The following is a 12,546-nucleotide window of genomic DNA, read 5'->3' on the forward strand; positions in this document are numbered from 1 at the left end:
CCGTTTCTATTCGTCTCTGTATTTTCTTAAATATATTTGTTAACAAATTCTTTTGCATCTTCTCCAGATGACGTTCTTCATTCAACATGTAAAAATGATACCCTCTCTCATTTCAGAAGTGGCAGTATTTCAATTGGTGTATTTTGTGATATTTGACTAGCTTTCTGCCAGTACTGCCAGGGGTGGGGGTGGGGGTGGGGGTGGATTAATCCAAATTGGCACACTTGATTTTGCCTCCAGCTCTAGAGCATAGCAATGTTAGTTATTGCCATCATCAGAAAGTTCCAGGACCAAATTCCATCAAGTGAAATGGGACTGTTGCTAAGGAAATAAGATACCTAACAGAAATGAAGTTGATCCTCAAATTTGGTTTCCCTCACTGAAGAAATTCCAGATAGCATATTTTAATATACAGAGCCTTCATTGCCATCAAGACCCTCTTGGGTTCTTAAATTCCTGTGAACTAACATCTTTCAATTTGCAGACATTGAACAGTGTTCCCAGAGACAAGGGTTGTCATCCTCACATCTAGCAGTGCCATGGAAAGTTCTCACACAAGAAGTTTGGTGTGTCAAAATGTAGTCATGGGTGGACTTTGCTACCTAAGGACAGGCAGCAATATTTTAATGTCCATTCATAGCTTCCTGTATTTTTAAGTTTAGGAAAAACTTATTCCTATTTCACTCACAGAAAAGTTCTACCAGGAAAAAAAACCAGGACTCTACAGGATAAACGACATCCATATACTTTGGCCTGAGAAAACTGTAATAGGGACTTGCTTAGCCATGTCTCTAGTTCAGGAAGATAAGAGGAAAACAGAAGAATGGGGCATCAACGTGTGACCTGCACATTGTTCAAGGTGGTATGAGACCTTTCTTTATCAAAAGTCCAGACAAGTACACTTACTGGCTCTAGAAGTAGTTCAGTAAGAATCATCAGAATGCTTTCAGAAGGGTCAAGTACTGCTTCTGACAGCTCTGTGAGGTCACACTGCAGATCATAGGCTTTGGAGTCAGGTCTGGGTTTGAATTCTGACTTCCCCACTCACTGACCTTGCAAAAGTTACTTAATCTCTCTGAACCTGTTTCCTCCTCTGGAAAGTGGGGAAAACACTGACTACCTCAGTGGGCTGCATGGAATTAGGTGGGCTCATGAGTGGAAATACTTAGCACAGTGCCTGGCACAGAGAAAGATTTTTAAAAAATGGCTCTAGAGGATCAGAAATGTGACCAAAGGTTTTTAAAAGGTTATGTGGACTAAACAGAGAGAAGCAGTATGCTACCATCATACTGCTGTGAGAGGGCGTAATGAGTCCAGAAATCCCATTTATACCTTCTGGTTTTCTATGTAAATTGATTATTAGCAACGAAATAAACCAAATTCAGGATTAGAATAGAAAGTAGATTTCAAATAATTGGAGATGATTTGAAAAATTATACGGGTACAAGATATCTAAATGTATTATCATCAAACAATGGAAAAGTTTAACAACTAAAGAAGACAAAAAGAGTTGAAAGCACACCGGCCTTCAGAGTATTACTTGCTAATGATCACTAATAGTTTCAAAATACCCCTTACAAATTCCTTCACCTGGCTCGCTGGATAAATGGAAAATGACACAATAGGCTTCTCGCTGTCGTGTGAAATCGGCTGTTGCCCATCTTGTCCCAAATCTATTTGTTCAATTGCTTAAACACTAATTATAATTTTGAGGTATACATAAACCAAATTCGTATTTTTACTCCCAAAGAGGCTAAAAACATGTCCTGTGCTAAAAAAAAATTCAGTTTATTTTAAACTTTTGAGAAACATGCTACTCCCATTTATTAGGCCAATCTGCTCTAATCTTGCTTACATAGAGGATGGTAATAGAACCTAAGAGTCTGAATGAAACATGTTCAATAGTATATTTTTTAATATTTAGAAACAAATAAACAATAAAAGGTTACAAAAAGCTACTGGGGGACAAAAAGGTGTGACATAATCTTGGCTGGAGAAGAAACTCAGGCAACAGAAAAGGACTGGAGCAATCATTCCTTCCCCTCTCCTTACCCACCCTGGTGTTCCCCTTTCACAGGCAGGCATAAAATAATTTCCAGAGAAACATGAGATTTTTCTTTATCAAAGAGAGGCAGAGGTTATAAAAAGGTTGAGAAACACCTTTAGAAACCCACCAGCTGGAGAACTATTTAAACATCACTGAGGACAACACATTCTCCCCAAGAGGCATGCTACAGGAAGGTGGTAAGTGGAGCCCAAAAAATTAGATTATAAACATCGGAATAGTAACTCAACTGGTTCCATCAAAGACTGTATTGCAGGGACTGTGTCAGACCTTTGTTGTTACCAGTTCTCTCAGAACAAGATCCTAGAATAAGGACTCACTTTTTTACACAACTGCTTATTCTACATTCATTTCAAAAGGAAAATAAAAAAAATAAATATTACTCTTACAATTGTCAGTTTTATGTGATTTAGTGTTACTCTTTTTTAAAAATTAAATTTATTGGGGAGACATTGGTTAATAACATTGTTTTGGGGTACAATTCTGTAAAACATCATCTGTATATTGCATTGTGTACTCACCACCCAAATGTCTACTCTCCTTCCATCACCATATATTTGACCTCTTTTACCCTCTTCAGCCTCTCCCCACCTCTCTTCTCTTCTGGTAACCACCATGCTGTTGTCATTGTCTATGAGTCTGTTTGTTGCTTTCAGTTTTGTATCCCACATATGAGAGAAATCATCTGGTTCTTGTCCTTTTCTTTCTGACTTACTTCGCTTAGTGTGATACTCTCAAGATCCACCCATGTTGTCACAATGGCAGTATTTCATCCTTTCTTATGGCTGAGTAGTGTTCCATTGTATACGTGTACATCTCCTTTATCTAATCATCCACTGAAAGTGGTTTTCATGTGTTGGCCACTGAGAATGATGCTGCAATGAACATAGGGGTACATATACCTTTATGAATAAATGTCTTCAAATTTTCCAGGTAGATGCCCAGAAGAGGGATTGCTGGGACATAAGGTAGCTCTTTTCTTAATTTTTTGAGGAACCTCCATACTGTTTTTCATAGCGGCTGTACCAGTCTACATTCCCACCAGCAGTGTATACTGGTTCCTGTTTCTCCACATCCTCGCCAACACTTGTTATTTCTTGTCTTGTTGATAATAGCCATTCTAATAGGTGTGATGTGGTATATCATTGTAGTTTTGTTTTAATGTTTTTATTGATTTTAGAGAAGAGGAATGGAGAGGGAGAAGGGAAAGTGAGAGAGAGAAACATTGATGTGAGAGAGTAACATCCATTGGTTGCCTCTTGTATGCACCCAACCAGGGATCGAGCCCGCAACCTGGGCATGTGCCCTGACCAGGAATTGAACCAATGACCTTTTGGTGTGTGGGCCAACGCTCAACCAACTGAGCCACACCAGCCAGGGCTCGTTGTAGTTTTGACTTGCATTTCCCTAATAACTAGTGAAGTTGAGCATCTCTTTACATATCTGTTGGCCATTTGTATGTTTTCTTGGGAAAAGTATCTGTTCAGGTCCTCTGCCCATTTTATAATTGGATTGTTTGTTTTGTTGATAAGCTGTATGGATTCTTTATATATTTTGGATATTAGTCACTTATTGGAGGTATCATTTGCAAATATCTTCTCCATTAGGTTGGCTGCCTTTTTGTTTTATTGATGGTTTCTTTTGCTGTACAGAAACTTGTTAGTTTGACGAAGTCCCATTCATTTATTTTTAATTTTACTTCCCTTGTCCTTGGTGTCAAGTTCACAAAAGCCTCTCTGAGACCAAGGTCCATAAATTTACTACCTGTTTTCGTCTATGTACTTTATTGTTTCAGGTCTTATATTTAAGTCTTTTTTAAAAATTTATCTTTATTGTTGAAAGTTTTACAGATGTCCCTCTTCCCCTCCACTGACTCTCCCTCCCTCATCCTCCTCCCCCCCCCCCCCCCCCCCCGGCTTTCACCATACTATTGTCTATGTCCATGGGTTTTAATCAATTTTGGGTTAATTTTTGTGTGCAGTATTAAATAGCAGTCTCTTTTCATTCTTTTGCATGTGGCTATCCAATTTTCCCATGTTACTCTTTTTAAAATGACTCTTCACTTAAATGAGTCGTGCACTGATATACCTTTTTTTTTCTATAAAAGCAAAGTATTTTTGCTTATACAAGGAGTTCAACTGCTGTCTGCTACTACTTCAGTACCTTCCATTCAATTTTTATTTCTTTGCAATTAGATATCTGCTCAGTGTATTTTTAAACCTATATCTTGAATGAAGTTCCTCATTAAGGTTAAATTTTTAACAAAAATATTTTATGCAATAGAAAAAAATCACTTCTCTTCAGGCAATAATAACTAGCTCAAGGTGACTTGCACAGCTCTGAACAACTGTAGAAGTGGCAAGTTTTGATGTCTCATCTTCTGCCAAATTCCTGAATGTTTCAGGAAAGTTTATATTATTAAAGGCAGCTCATGATTATAAGTACAAATTTATATTGTCAAAATTATCAGCTGATACTTCATCTTACATTAATAAAACCACTTCAGTGTTTACATTATAAGGGGAATGAACATATTGGAGGCAACTGAATTGTGCCAATACTAGGCTGTGGGTGATTGTGAAATGGGTTGCGACGAAGACTCGAGGTCTGGTTGATAATGCAGTTAGAACAAGGATGGGCTCAAGGCCAAACAGACACAAGAACTCAGAATCTCAAACAGCAGTGGAGGTGTTTTAGAGTATGTAAGAGAAAGGTCTATGCAGCTAGTAATGTGTGCCATCTGCCTGAGCGAAGGATACTTAAAGGCAGCATTTACTGCCGTTGATGTAGCCTGTTTAAATGCCAAGGCTGGGACTGGCTGACCTGCTTGAACAGAGCTGCTATGCAAATAAAATACTGGACAAAACAGTTAAGCTTATTCAGAGATGGGCTGAAATAAAGTCATAAAATCATTCATGGAAAATGGAGAGCTTTTGGGTCATCTGTAGCAGCTGGGTCAATTTTCCCCTCATGTCCAGATTGGCAACTCCAAACTCTTTTGCTGTATGCAGATATTTTATCCCAGCTGACAGTTTGGGACTAGGCAACAACTGCATAAGGTGGACTTACTCTGGAGATGCTTCATTGGCAGTGGGTCCCTGACATCGAACTCAGGTGAGCTCTTTGAAAACCAACTGTCTAACTGGGGGTACTTTGCATAAGCCATTGTATCTGTAATACTGACCACTGGGTATTTTTGTCATCTCATTGTCTTGCAAGCCAAGACAGGTTCACATGAGCCAATTTTCCAGGGCATAAAGAAAAGAAATAGACAACAAATAGTAGGTGCCACTGGTGACTGGATAGAAATTAAGGAATAAATCATGACATGGAGGATTAATTTCAAAGGACCCACTATAGTTAGCTTGGTGAAGAAAATAAAATAAAAGTAGCATCTCCTAAGGCTTTAGTCCAGGCTCAATTATTTGCTTAGGATAGTGAATTCAGGGAATCACTCCTGGGCTTAATGATAATTTCGAGATTTTCTTTGGAACCTAATGAATCATTTCTGACATTTGAGTCTCCACATAATATAAAAAGGTACCCAACAATTTGGAAATGAGAGAAACAAATATTCTACATATCAGTTTGCTCTGAATCAATATGGACTGGGTAAATTTAAGAGTATTTCAGGATTTTTATGTCAATGTCTGTATCACTAATACGACTAAGGCTAATATTCCATTTCTCAATCCATATGATGTCTTGATTTCAAGAACATAAATTCTACTTAATATTTGAATATTTACTATGCCCAAAACACTGATACTCAGATAAATAAGAAATGTCTCTGTCCAAGGGGCAGTAATTGCATAAAAATGTAAATTAACCTCAAAAAGAAGTGGAGTTGTCACCTGAGGTAAAGTTTATTACTAACAGATACATAATTGTGCTAGTATGGAGGCAACATTTGATTTCAATATACTTTTTTCCCCCCTGGAAAAAAGGACGAAAGTTTTCATCAAACTAAAAATTAGTCAAAATCATTATTTTGCAGTTTGAACTGTAGATTCTATTTCTAAATAGGACCAGATGTCTATTATTTCTAAGATAAGGGAGAGAATACCTGATATGATCCAAAGTAATCTCTAGTGATTTTAGTTTGAAAAACTGTTTTTCTTGGAGTAACTGGCCATAAACCTGCCATTCAGATGGAGCTGGCTTATTGATTGGGAAAGGGAGAAGAAAAGGGGAAAGCTTCAGGAAAAAATAAAAGTAAAAAGAGGTCTTAAAGTATTAAAAAAGCAATTAGAAATGTGAAAATGAACAGCAAAATATTTTTTAACATAGACAACTGAAGTAAACTCAAATTCTAAACAAACTTAGGATGAACAGTTTTTAAATTACTTTTTGCCAAAGCCAAACCTCTGAAGATACAAATTGATCTATATTAAGCTAAAAAATAGGTAGGTAGATAAATAGATAGATCATGGATACCAGATCACCTAAAATTCATAGCCATAAAGTCGCCTTATTTTACTAGCAGTTTCTAAACAGCAGAATATGCCCTCTTAGTAATATAAGTTTTAAAATGTTGTGAGCAATCTGAAATAGTAAGAGCCAATATAACATAAAAGTCATCAAAGCAATTAATGGGAATTAAGCACTAAAGAAGTTAATGAAGTAAAGATTGCCTACCTATTTTCATGCAAGCTAGAATTCATTATTTGAAAAATTAAATACATCATTTGCGGCTCCCAGCGTTGGAAAGGAGAAACTATCCTGCTGAATATCATAATCCCAGAGTAGACACTTGATAAATGTGTGCTGAATGAATGGAGTCTGAAGATCCCAGAAACTCTGCCCTCCTGCCATCATAAAACCTGTAGCACTTGCAAGTGGCAATGTCTGGGCTCTACGATAAATCCACAGGGAAGAGAGTTCTCATCAATATTAAAAATGTGGGACTCATTTTTTTGGTGCTGAGTCAGAGGATGGTAATGACCTGGGGAGAAAAGAGAAGAGGGGAGGGAGGGAAGACTTTGTAAATAAAGTATATACATCCCATTCACTGAAACACCTAGACCAGCTTATGCACAACCAGTATCTGATTGGTAGAAGGGGTAGTACTTTATTCATTCTTATAAACAACTATAGTGGTTCCTATCATATAAGAGCTAGTCAAGCCTTCTGTGTCTTAATAAATGCCTAAACATGGATTTTTCTTACATATATACGCATGTTGGGTAAGGTGTGACATGCATAAATCAGAATCTAATCCAAAATTCTACTCACAAATGACAGATTTTCAACAGTCTGACCTTACCCTTCAGTTAATAAAAGCACTTTGTGTTTGAAGTATACCTATTCATGACATGCAACTCATTTTATCTTGTTTCCATATGGATGGGACTGGCCATGGGGAAAACTATGACAAATCTGTCTCCACTGAAAGTGTTCTACCAACCCTCTCTCTTCCCTAATTCATCTCCTGTTTCCTTGCCCCCCAACCAAGTGGCCCCAAGAGAGGAAGTGGCACTAGGGTGCCATTGGTGATGACTGCTGTTGGCTACATCTCCTTACTTGGGCACATGTCTGTCTAGCATGAACAAAGGTCTCTGCAGCCCTGTACCCAGTGCTGTGCCGCCTGTCTCCAGTATTCATTACGGAGTGAAGGTGAGGGCAAAACCTTCCATTCCTGTCCTCAGTCCCCTCCCCCAGCTGAGCACGGGACAGGCGGTAAGGCCCCCTTCGCTTCCCCCACTTGCACACTCTCACAAGCCCCCTTTGTTCCCTGCCCTCCGCCCCATCTATATGCTGCAGCAGCAGCCGCCCAGATGTTCTCTATCAAAGCCTGAGCCATGCCAGCAAACTTTGGCACGCATGAAAGTGCACTGAGTACTGGCCCTCCAGAAATACTCCGCCCCCCCCCCTCTGATTTCTGCAAATATTTTTAAATGTTAATGGGTTCCACTCACCCACAGCCTAGAGGAAGGTTACAGAACAGGGCTCTGTGTGTCCAGCAAATTAGCAGCCCGAGGATACTGCTTGGCGCCTGGGTTCTGTCCCACCCTCGGGTGTTGGCTGGGGTTCTCCAGCCTTGAACTGTGGAGGCCAGTTTGCCAGCACATAGCTTTCTAGTGACAGGGGTTAGATGGGCGGTTGACAGAAAAGTTGTTCCAAGCTACAATAAGAAAGGGCTCTATCTTGCTCAAGTTTCTAAGAGCAAGAGAGATCCTTTGAGCATCACGGAAATAAAATTTTGAAATGTTTATTTTTTCCTTTCCTCATCCTCTTCCTTCTCATCTTTTTTTTTCTACTTACTTTTTTTTTTTTCTGGTTCAACACATAGGCACAGAACAATTTTATGTGTGCACCGGTACTTTGGGTATCATGTCCCTTCTGAAGCACCTCAGTGACAGTAAATTGGTGCAGTAACAGAGAAGCCTTAGTGTCAATTTTTAAAAAATGGAAATTTGGATCTTTTCTATGGAGGTGGGAAAGTGACATGTATTTGGTGGGACAAGAGTGAACAGCGCATATTTATCACAGGAGACACATTTATCTTACTTGCATTGTGACAGCTGTTTTAGGGCCCAGCTGATTAAAAGCCACTCTTGAAGACTGTTTTTAATCCTGTTCTGATCATCTCACTAGTCACTCTGGGAAAAACTGCTTAGATGTTGTCACCTCTAGCCCCTTGTTTCTCCATGGCTACAGCTCCCTTGTTGTTTATGAGGTCACAATGCTTGAGGTCCGCAACCCACATGCCTTGCTCCCACCCACTCAGGGAGCAGAGGGCCTGGCTCTCAGGGCTTCGGTCTCCTAGATGCAAGCTTCAGATAATCACACCATGAACCAAAGACCTCAGAATGTGCCAGTTACACCACAGCAGTCCTGCTTCAAGTGCAACTTTATTCTACCACTTTCTAGTGAAGAGCAGTGGAGAATTAGGAGAACCCCAGTGAGATCTGATGGCGGAGAAAATGCAAGGTCACCCAATCCAGACAACTCCTGAGGATCTTGTGATGCAAAACCACCTACTGACATAGCCGCCTGGGCACTGAGAACGGAAACCAAACCTGACTGCTTATGCTCACGAGATTTTCTGTTCCATTGTCTTCACTAGCATTTTTTAACTCTTCCAGGACTGTCCTACCAAAGCAAATGGTTTGATTATTCATTACAGGAATTTCCCAAAAGACCCACCACCTCTTCATGGGAAAGTATCAATAGATAGGTGGGTCCTCAGATTCTTTGGGTCCCTTGCCTCAAAATCTTCCTCTTGCTCTACCAATCCTGGACTTACAACCCAATTCTAATCAAGTCCCCACAATGAAAGGGCAGATATAAACCAAACTTCCAATTCTTAGCCTGGCCTGGAGGTTCTTAACCTCCTTTGTGACACGATCCCTCTGGCTGTCTAATGAAGATTATGAACCCCTTCTCAAAATAATGTTTTGAAACATATATATAGAAAAATAGGACTTTAAATGATGTAAATTACATTGAAATGAAACTCTCAAAATATTTTTAAAATTATAATATAAAAATATACTTGCTTTTTTATTAACACAAAAAGATAAGATCTAGCAGTAGGTCTAATACTACCAAAATTCGAAAGCAGTGATTATAATCCACACTTACAAATTAATGTGGTATGGAAATATATGTGATTTCTATCAGTGACAAAGAGATTCTGCTAATAATACTCCTGTAGTTGTTGCCTACATTCACAAAGGAAAGAATTGCTAAATTTCACTTTGAGGCCAGTTGAAAACAAATGTGACTTTTGCCATCTAAATGAATGGACACCCTGATTCTATCCAGGGGCTCCTCAGTGATCTTTGGTCCTCAAGAACTGCTGATGTAGGCCTTCATCTACAAATATAAAGAAGTGACCAAATATCAAACATATGAGAAAGTGAACCAAATGTTTAGAAAAGCACCAAATTCCATAAAAGAAGTAATTCTTGAGGAAAGAAAATGATTGATAGGAAATTGGAAAGATTAAAAAGACTACAGTTAGCAACTACAGATAGTTTCAAAAGGAAAAGGTATCAACTAACAAAATACATCAGTCAAAACAGGATGCTATAAAAAGCAGCAGAGATTTTTGAGGGAAATTATGATTAATAAAATACAGGCTGAACTGTAGAATGAATGAGACAAGATTAAATTAGTGAGCTGGAAGGATAAACTGATTCTATCAAAATTCAGTGAAAAGGGCAAATATTAAAAGAGAGAAAGGTACTTGCAAGTGTGTATATATATGTACATATTCACATATGTACATGAGTATGTGTATATATATTGAATTTAAAGTGAGATTGAATCAATATGTCTACCTACCTAACTACCCATCTCACCAGAAGTTCTTTCTAGCCTAGGCAGGGATATAAAGAATACAGCCTGGCCAGGTATGGCTCAGCGGTTTAGCGTCGACCTAGGATCCAGGCTATCAGGGTTCGATTCCCAGTCAGGGCACATGCCCAGGTTGTGGGCTCGATCCCCAGTCTGGGGCATGCAGGAGGCAGCCGATCAATGACTCTCTCATCATTGATGTTTCTATCTCTCTCTCTCTCCCTCTCCTTTCCTCTCTCTGAAATCAATAAAGATATATTTTTTAAAAAAATACAAATTTACCTTTCTTTGATATATGATTTCTGTTAGCTAAAGGCAAGGGTATAGTTTAGCCACATTACTATTTCATCTCCATTTTATTAATGGTATCAAAAGATTATCTGACCCAGAACTGCCTTAACCTTAAAATGGTTTACAAACTGCCTGTTCTTTATATATATATAACAAGTAACATATATGTATATATACACATATATACATATGTCTATATATAGCAATAGAGAACATATATCTTTTAATCTGACTTCTCCTCCTGGATTTTTAAAAATTTAAATTTCATTTAATTTAAATTTTTTTTCCCATCACCATTTATCCCCTTTATGCCCTCTTCTACCTCCCCTTCTTCCCCAGCAATCACCACACTGTTGTCCATGTTTAAATATTAAAAACAGCTTCACTATATCTCTTAGTCACATATGTTGAATCTTATGTAAATTCAACTACCTAAAAGAAAAACTTTAAAATATTCAAAGTGATTGGCTTACTATAGTAATGAGTAGGCTTCTTAAAAAAAATACTTGAGGCAAAGAGTGCATAGATCAAGAGCACAAACTCTAGAGTCAGACTGCCTAGGTTAATCCCAGTCACTAGGTGTGGCAAGTTAGAGAAGTTACTTAGACTCTTTGTTCCTCAGTTTCCTCATGTGCAAAATGGGAGGGATAATAAGAAGGTTGTTGTGGGGGTTCAATAAAATAATACATGAAAACTCTTAGAATAGAGACTGTCACAATAAATGTTAGCTACACTTACATCAATAAACTTTTTCCCTGGAAGACATCCTTCCCAGAACCATATTAGCATTCTATCATACAAGTGACTGTTTGGAGGGATCCAGCTCAAGGTTCACTCCAGGCAGAGCAAAGATTCTTTGTGAATAACAAGTAACACATAAAAAGTGACCACTTCAGATTTTTCTACTCAAGCCACTTACCCAATAGCTACTAAAGTTTCTAACTAGTCATTTGTTCAAAATGCTCCCACTAAAATCCTGTCAAAACTTTTCCTGGTGGTCTATGCCCAAAGGAACAGTACGAGTCCATCTGACTCAGTTAAACCAATTTTTCCCATTTAACTTAGACTTTTATGACAAATGGTATCCAAGTCGCATGTTGAGCAAATATAAAAGAATCCCACTGCGGTGGTTTGCTGCAGCAGGCTGGCAGCAGCTGGTAAGCAGTGCTTGTGCGCATCTCTTCCTCCACATTTCATATTCACACCACAGTAATAAACAAATAAAGGTGCTGGTGGCCTTTTTGTGTGTCTTCCCCACCCCCCACAGCCCTTTGTTAAACATTACCATCAAATCCCTGCCTCTAGTCAAAAAAAGCTGTCTTTGTGAAGTCCCAGAGTTAGAGTGCCCACATTATACAAAAGGAAAATGGTATAAAAAAATAAAAACCAAAACAAGTGAGTTTCTTTCTGTAATATTTGTATTTGTGAATCTAGCTGTCTATTCTGGTTTAAAAATTTGAGCATAAGTCTTTTCAGATGCAACAAAAACTAATGCAGTAATGAAATGGCTTGATGAGTCCATATACTAAATTAACTTGGAAACAGTGATACATGATGTATGTACTCTTAGAAATTCAGTCTGTTTTACTCCAAACTGTTTAAAAACAGAATATTTTATTTTGTTCTGGAAATTTTATAAAGGAGTTTTGCCAAAAGCATTAAATATTTGATTCTACTTGTTAAGATTTGCAGGAACTGCTTTAAATTTATTATAAAAAATAACAGCAACAGCAACACATTTTCCCCTTTCATTAAGGTGGTGCAAAAAAAAAAAAAAAAAGAACTTTAAGAGCTTTTCCATAAAAATGCTCTGAAATATTCCATTAAAATTAAAAGGCAACTGCCATTTCACACGTGGTCAGATTTAACTATTCAAAGTTATTTTA

The sequence above is a fragment of the Miniopterus natalensis genome, chromosome 19, assembly GCF_054644295.1.
Source record: "Miniopterus natalensis isolate mMinNat1 chromosome 19, mMinNat1.hap1, whole genome shotgun sequence".
Lineage (NCBI taxonomy): Eukaryota > Metazoa > Chordata > Mammalia > Chiroptera > Miniopteridae > Miniopterus > Miniopterus natalensis.